Here is an 8,426-nt window from a genome sequence, read left to right as displayed (position 1 = left end):
GCCTGGGCTACCTGGTCACAAATTCTCCACATAGTGAGTTCAAGGCTGGCCTGGGCTACCTGGCCACAAATTCTCCTCTAGCCCCTTTTCCAGAGTTTGATCTGAGACACCTGATGTTATAAGAGGCCAGAGACACTATCTCATGGGGTGTGGACTCAAGGGAGTCCCATGCTAGGCCAAAGGATAGAAGTTCATGCCCCTGCTGCCTGCCCACATAGACTAGTTCCTACACTGGTGGATCAAACCATGACACTATTTTCCCAGGGCCCATGCAAGGAGCTGTATCCAAGGAACTTTCCTTAGACATAGTGGGGCCCCCAAGGCACAGAGGAGTGACTAACAAGGCAGGAGGCAGAGACAGGAGAATAGCCTCTCCCTCCACTGGGGGTTGGAGGTGGGGTGGTGGGGTTGGGTAAGGTGGGTTGAATCAGCCTGTGGAAAGGCCTTGGCTCCAAACCAAAGAGAGTCCCTGGAAAAGACCTTGTCTCCAGAGGACTGGGTTAACCACATTCTGAGCAGGGTGCCCATTCCCAGACCCCAGTCCCAGCAGGGTTCCACTGCCAGAGACAGAGCTGCTGTAATGGGTGAACTTGGCATTGCTAACAAATCCAAATGCAGGCTGTGAAGCCAGAAGGGATTTTCACATCTGCATTCGGTCTTAGCTTTGTCTTTGGTGTAGCAATCCATGAGTGGCAAGAGCTATCCCACCGGAGAGCACGGTGAGGCTGTCACCGGCTATTTAATGGAACTACAGAAATGACAATGTGCAATGGACACTGAACAAATTTATCAAGATGCCACCAAAGGGGGCCTCTCTACAAAGTCAGTGTGGGCTTCATTTCTGTAGCTTTGGAACCTACTTCAGAGGTCTGAATGACGACATCATTCTCAGATGTCCTTGTCCCAACCACCAACAGCAAGGATGAGGAGAACGTGTAAAACTCAAGAGGTAGCTAAGCAGTTGGAGAGCTGTGTACACAGAGGACCAGAGTTCAGGTCCCCAGAACTCATGGAAAGTGCCAGGTGGGTGTGGGAACCCACTTGTAATTCCAGCCTTGGAAGGAAGATAGGGGATCCCCAGAGCAAGCTGGCTAGCAAGACTAGCCAGACTGGTAAGCTCTGGGTTTGTTTGAGAGACCCTGTCTCAGAGAATAGGGTGGAAGAATTGAGAAAAATTCTTTTTTTGTTGTTGTTTTTTTTGGTTTTTGTTTTTTGTTTTTTGAGACAGGGTTTCTCTGTGTAGCCCTGGCTGTCCTGGAACTCACTCTGTAAACCAGGCTGGCCTCGAACTCATAAATCCATCTGCCTCTGCCTCTGCCTCCCAAGTGCTGGGATTAAAGGCGTGTGCCACCACTGCCCGGCTGAGAAAGATTCTTGATATTAAAATCAGATATCCATGTGCACAAACTCATATGTACAATCACACACAGGAAACCAGACAGGAACCCCCACAGGCACATACATCTCTATATGTGTACACATGAAAAGGGAAGAAAGAAAGAAAAGATACACACAAGTTTGATGTGTTGGTATATACTTGGCATCCCATCATCTGGCAAAGCTGGGACAGGAGGATTATCACAAGTTACAGCTGACCGCCATGAGCTACATGGTGTATTAAATAAGAGCCAGGAAGATGGATGAGCAGGTAAAAGTGACTTCTATGAAGTTCATCAGCATGAACTCAACCCCCAGGGCCTCATGTGGTAGAAAGAGAGAACCAGCCCCCACAAACTGTCCTCTGACTCCCGCACGCACTGTGGCATGTGCCTCCTACAATTTACAAAATCAATCTGCAAAAGATAATTAACCTAATAAGTGCATACAGCATCCATTCGGAAGCCAGGACATCCTTTTGCCTCCCTCTTACTTCACTCTTGATGGCTTTGGGGAATCCTGGTGGCTAAGTGGCATCTGCTGGGCCCTCAAGGCCCCTCACACCCTCAGGATAAGAGGACAGAAGGGTGTGCGGTGGTCACGGGCAGCTGTATACTAATTACTCAGATGTATGCCTTCCCGATCCTGGCCAGCGAGAGGCTGCTGGTCTCACATCAGCTTTGAGACTCTGACGTGCCCAATATACAACAGGGTCCCAGCAGTGTCTGTTAAGAGCTAACCAGCAGCTGGGTGAGTTTGTGTAGCCCGACTCAGAGCCCAGGTTTCCTTCAAAGCCCAGAATGGGTTCTTTCAAGAGAATGCCCTTGTAATGGTGGGTAGGGACACCATGCTCAAGGACACCTCCCTCCACCTTCTGAGAGGTGGTCTAAGTTGAAAGTAGAAAGTGTTCCAAGAAACTTGGCCATCAGACTCACCTGGGCGGGGAACAGCCAACAGTGAGCTATTGTGGGAAGCCATGTTGGTGGTAGCCCCGGCCTCTGAGCAGAAGCCTTGAAAGGGGCCTGTGTGGCTGCACGATGCCTTGCTGTGCGGACCTCAGGACTGGCTCCAACAACCCTTTTTGATCTCCCTGTGTTCCTTCATTCTTCACAGTATGACCAGGACCCAGTTTGCTTGGGTCCCCCCAGAGCGGCCCTCACTTGAGCACATTCCTCCTGGTCATCTCAGTTTGCTTAGGGAGGGGAAAGCCTGGCTTCCAGATGGGCCCTTAAAAGGCTTTTCTGTTAATGGGGCAGTTGGCGAAAAGAGAGTCCTTGTTTGCTTTGATTCCTGTATCATCAAGTGTTTACTCAGTCTCGGCTCAGTGCTCAACTTTGGATGCTGGCTGCAGGAAAGCTGGGGCGGAGGTAGATGCTGGGCAGAAGAGGGCTGGCAGGCCCCCAGGGCTGCCCCTTCGAGGGGCCCATCTTCTCCCTGGCTGAGAATTTCTTCATCTGCAAAGATGGACTAACGGTCTCAAAATCGCCAGTCTCTCTGGAGAAGTTAGCAGCATGGCCGACCCCCACACCTCAGAGGTGTCTCAAGGTCCATGGAGGACTAGATGCAGCTGTCTGAATGGATACCACATGTGGACAGAGCTTCCTGCTCATCCCTGATACTCACCTCAGGTGCACAGAGCACTGAGTGACACTGCAGGGATGGAAATACACACATAGACCTTAGGAAACATAGACCATTGTCTCTCAGCTCCCTGCTAATGAGAATACCAGTCCTCTCCGGGAAAGAACTTCCGACTGCCAGTCAACTGAGGAACACAAGGCAACTTCTGAGACCAAGGGAAGCTCCCTGCTCAAGATGCAGGTGAGCAGCATCCCCAGAGAGTGCCATGTCGCTCTCGGGTCTGAGCTCTTGCCAGTCCGAAAGTGACCCCTTCGCCCCGAACTGCGGTGAGTGAGGAAAAGTGGCCCTCTGTGATGAATGACAAAGCCGTTCTCTGGCCCTCTGGGAGCGGATATGGCAAGGGCAGGTTAGCAACAACTGTGTTCAGGTGCAAAGTTTCACCTGATGCTGCTCTTGGGGGCACTGAGGGCAGGAGAGGTGGCTCTGTTTAGCATGCAAGGTGGGACACGAAACAGAGACTCAGATTCCTAAACAGGAATGGGCAGCCTTCCCCAGCGACACCTTCCCCGCAGGCTCTCAGTCACCAGGCCACAAGAAGATGGCTGTAGCAAGCCTTTTCCGGGATGACTCTGGGGTCTATTATGGGAATGGAGCCTAGAAGATAAGAAAAGAGCAGTGTCATACAAAGCCCCCAATCAGCCACTTCCAGACTTCCCTCCAGGAGCTGTTCCCCAGAACGCCCCAACTCCCACCTGGCAAATGAAATTTATCCAGTACTCCGAAGGCTCATTGATTTCACTCGCCCCTCGTCGGATGCATTGATGTTCCTTGACTAACTTGAGATTGTTGAATTACAGTGTTTGCTTGTGATTCAAGAGCAATAAATTTTCCTAATGTCTTAGCAAGAAAATGACGTCTGAGAGGCCATTATGAGTGACTCAGCAGGTGTGGCCAGCCCCTCTGGGGAGCTGAGCTGCACTCTCCTACACCATGCATCCTGGAGTGTCTCTAAGGCAAAAAGAAAGTTCCAGGAGGAAAAAGTCACTTCAAGCAGAGAGGGGTTGGAAGAGGCGGATGGTTTCCTAGCTCTACAAAGAAGCCTGCCATCTTGTTTTCCTGAAGTGAAATGTCTGCAAGAGCTCATACCATGCTGGGCTCCTCCTCATGTGGCCGACAGCCCCAGAAAGACCATGAAGAGACCTGGCCACCTCTTAGGTATATTGACAGCAGTCTCTTGAGCCAAGGTTTCTCTTACTAAAAAACAGAAATCTGGGTGCATGTGTTTTACACACACACACACACACATACACACACACACACACACACATACGTGCACGCACACACATGCACGCGCACACATGTACACACTCACACGCATGTGCACACATGTACACGTACACAGTACACTCACATGCACATGCACGTACACACACGCACATGCACACTCACACGCACATGCACACACACGCACACACACATGCACACACACATGCATGTACACACACATATGTGTGTACACACACATGTACACTCACATGCACACACACGCACACATGTACACACGCACACACACACACACACACACACACGAGCTGCTGTGATTCTAAAGGCAATGGGTCTTGCGCTTGCTTCTCAATTGTACTTTCAGTCCCCAAGGTGTGCCGCTGCTGATAAGCAGTGATCCTTGGTGGGGACAGAGATATGCTCACAGCCGTCAGCACCTGGAGCCAAAACCAAACAAAAATATTCCTTGGGTTCTTCAAGCCTGGGGTTTGTCTGAGAGAACTGCCCCATGAATCTCAGAAATGATCTATTTACCCAGCAAATATTATCTGAGGGGCCTTAGAAAAGGTCCTGCCTTCCAAGAATTTGAGGCACATATTGGAGCACGGGCTCTCTCTCTCTTTCTGCTGTGACCCAGAAGTCGGGACTTGGAGAAGAAACTGACTCACCACAACTTCAGAAGAGCTTGCCATGTCTTCAGAGGCATCCAGCCAAGGGGTCAGCCCAAGGCGTCAGAAGACAGTCTATCTACTGAGAGGGCTTCCGGTCAGATATCCTGGGAGCTGAGAGTGCTCACTGTACGCTAAGCTCTCCATTTCTGCAGACCTCTCTCCAAATAAGACTTCATTCACCCACTGCTGGTGGTTCTCCCGTACACGACATTCAAATTAGCCCCCAGAGAACATCCCTTTTCTCATCAGCTACCAGATCCCCCTCAGCATCCTCCTGAAACAGGCGGCAACCAGGCTTAGTTTGGGTTCTCTTGTTGTGATAAACACCAAGGCCAAAGTAACTCTGGGAAGGGTTTACTTCATTTTATAGATTACGGTCCATCCTCGAGGGAGCCCAAGGCAGAAGCTTGAGACTGAAATCATGAAAAAAATGTTGCTTTCTTACTTGTTCCCGCTCAAGTTCATCTCTCTTTTCCATGCAGTTGAAGGCCACCCTCCTATGGAGGGACTGGAGCTTTCTATATTAGTCAGGAAAGGGCTCCATGCACATGCTGTCAGGCCAATCTGATGGCTGGGATTCCTCAACTGAGGCTCACTCTTCCCAGGTCTGTCAAGTAGTCAGTGAAGATGAGCCATCACACGAGGTAGGTCGGACCTTACATTGCTGTTGTGAGAGACCTGGGAAGTCCTCTGAGTGGGTAAATGTGGAAAGGGATGGAAGAAGCCAGGAGTGGACTCACGTGTCAGCTGTACATACATTAGTTGCCAGCTGCAGACCTTGTGTTCTGGAAATAATGGCCTTGAAACCAACCTCATGAACGTGTCTACAGGAAACTTCCTTCAGGGCGAGCACGTGCCGGCAGCAGGTCAGGATATGAAGCAAGATGGTCCTGGGGACAATGGCAGGGTCCATGGTAAAGCTGAGCCACCCAATCGGAAGGCCTCCTCTGCTCCATCTGTAAGTTAGCACAGGCTTTTGGCCGTTGACCATGGGGATAAAGAGGAGTCCTGTGGCTAGTGAGAAGGCCGTGATGCCCCGCAAAGCCAGCCTGCTTCTAGAACACTGTGAGCAGCCATCAAAACAAACGCTGTCTCCAGGATGTGGCCCCACTCAGGAATGTGCAATAATAGGAAATGTCTGCAGCTTGCCAGGGTAGGAGCCAGACAACACCACACAAAGGAAGAAGAGAGAAAAGATCTCGAGGCCACCATGCACCAACTCTATCTACCCTCTCATTGGGTTAGGAAGGTGGGCTGACCCTGGCCTAAATCAAAAATATGCATGTTGTTCTTTATTGGGACGAGGGGAAAAATCAACCTTATTTTTAGAAATGAATACTCCTTTGTGTCTGTGGCCTTGGATTGTGAGTTTGCCAGGAGACTTCATGGAATATCAAAAAAAAAAAAAAAAAAAAAAAAAAAAAAAAGCCCTCACACTCAGATCTGTTCCCGAGAGCCTCATGTTAAGTTCTGGCTTCTCTGGAAGCAGCATTTTCCCACATGTAAAGAAAGCGGGGTAATGGTATCTACCCCTTCTCAATCAGGGTAGGAAGAAGAATGGAAGCAGGACTAAGTTACCTGCTCCAGCAACATGCCAAACTGGGATGATTCACGTTATCTCTGGGAACAACTCAGGGCGCACTGCCAGTTACTCAGGCAGAGAACTGTATAGTAGTTTCCAGAAACATGCCCAGCTCATGAACACCTGCTTGACTGCCCCAAGCCTGGGTGGCAGAGACACAGGACTGCTCATAAAACACCTGCTAGAAGTGGCATGTATGTGAGCAGAGCCTGCAAGGCAGGAAGGTGCGGGCCCTGCCCTGGGTGTCTTTCTTTCCAGGCCCAGAGTAGGAGATGAGTCACTGTGCCCAAAACGAACTCCTTGACACCTGATGTGATGTCAAAAGGGAACACACCTTTCAGGATGTGGCTCCATGCTGCCGGGGGCGGGGGGAGCGCACCAGCCAGCCAGCCACAGGGATGAACTCAGCCTCCTGCATGCATGGGACCAGGGCAGAAATAGACCACATGCCTTACATCTCCCGGGTCCTGGCAACCATCTCCCTTTACCCATGTGCCCTTCAGAGAAGTCCTTAGGACTGAGGTCCTTCAAGAACAGCAGCAATAAGCTGGGCAGTGGTGGCGCACACCTTTAATCCCAGCACTTGGGAGGCAGAGGCAGGCAGATTTCTGAGTTCACAGCCAACAAGAGTGAGTTCCAGGATAGCCAGGGCTACACAGAGAAACTCTGTCTCGAAAAACCAAAAACCAAACCAAACCAAACCAAACCAAACCAAACCAAACCAAACAAACAAAACAAAAACCAGCAGTAAACATTGGAATTTGTGGCAGGACACACATACACATATCAAAAAAAGACCTGTGGGAAGGGTTCCCCTTTAGCATGGACTTAGACAATTATAAAGCAGGGTAGCCGGTGGGGTCTTTAAAGCAGGGTGGTTAAATATTACTCAGGCAGTGCTACACTTCAGGGAAGAGCCTTTGGCAGCTAGGCTGCCATCACAAGGGCTGAAATAACAGAGAGTGAGTCCTGGCCCGTTTCTCTCTCGGCTTGAAAATCGTGGGCTCCCTCCCATTTTCTCTAACCAACTTCTCTTCTCATCACCTCCCATGTTCTGATTAGGAGAACTCCAATGGGCTTCAACTCAGCCATCTTGGACAATATATACCTCACCAGCCTGTAATATGGTGACCCCTTCCCCCACTCCTTTAAGCAGCGTTTAGTGAGATTCATCAGATAAATGCTCCCTTGTGACAGCGCTCACAGAGCAAGACTACGGGTGCCCATTAGTCTCCATGACTTCTGCAGGCCACACAGGTGACACTAAGGTCATCACACCTGCTATACAATTTTCTGGGCCTGGGGGAAAGTGAAGCCTCCTATGCTTGTAGACCCACATGACTCGGGGGTGGGGGTGGGGGTGTCACAAGTCCTCATGGCAGGCCAATCATGTCTAAATAGCATCTAAGTGTTTGCTGTGATGATGCCAAAGCATGCTCATGGCACCCAGAGCTGTCAATAGCACATGGCCAGATGAAGAGCTGGGAAGCTCTTCATGCAGCATCGTGATGCTTGTAAACTACCATGAAACATGAGCGCTCAGTCCCGGGCCTGCCGGCCTGCTGACTGACTCCAGGCAGACTGTAAAGCCTTGGAATGTGTGGGTGGACTTTGCACCATCCAGAAGGCCCTGGCTGGCCCGGAGGGTGGGGACCTCTTACTCACAAAGTGTTTTCAGCCCTTCCTTCTTCCCTTCCTTCCTTCCTCCCTTCCTTCCTTTCTTCATTTTAATTAATTAATTAGTTCAGAAGTTGAGCCACACAGACTGCCCTTCCAGAAGGTCAGAGCTGGGTTCTCAGCACCCATATCTATTGACTTGCAACAGCTTGTAACTCCAGTTCCACGGTGCTGGACATGCTCTTCTGGCCTCCAAGGACACCAAGACTGGTATACACACACATAGAACAAACACATAGACACATTATTTAAAA

This window comes from Mastomys coucha, unplaced genomic scaffold, assembly GCF_008632895.1.
Source record: "Mastomys coucha isolate ucsf_1 unplaced genomic scaffold, UCSF_Mcou_1 pScaffold15, whole genome shotgun sequence".
In the NCBI taxonomy this organism is placed as follows: Eukaryota; Metazoa; Chordata; class Mammalia; order Rodentia; family Muridae; genus Mastomys; species Mastomys coucha.
Note: the sequence above shows the minus strand (reverse complement) of the source record.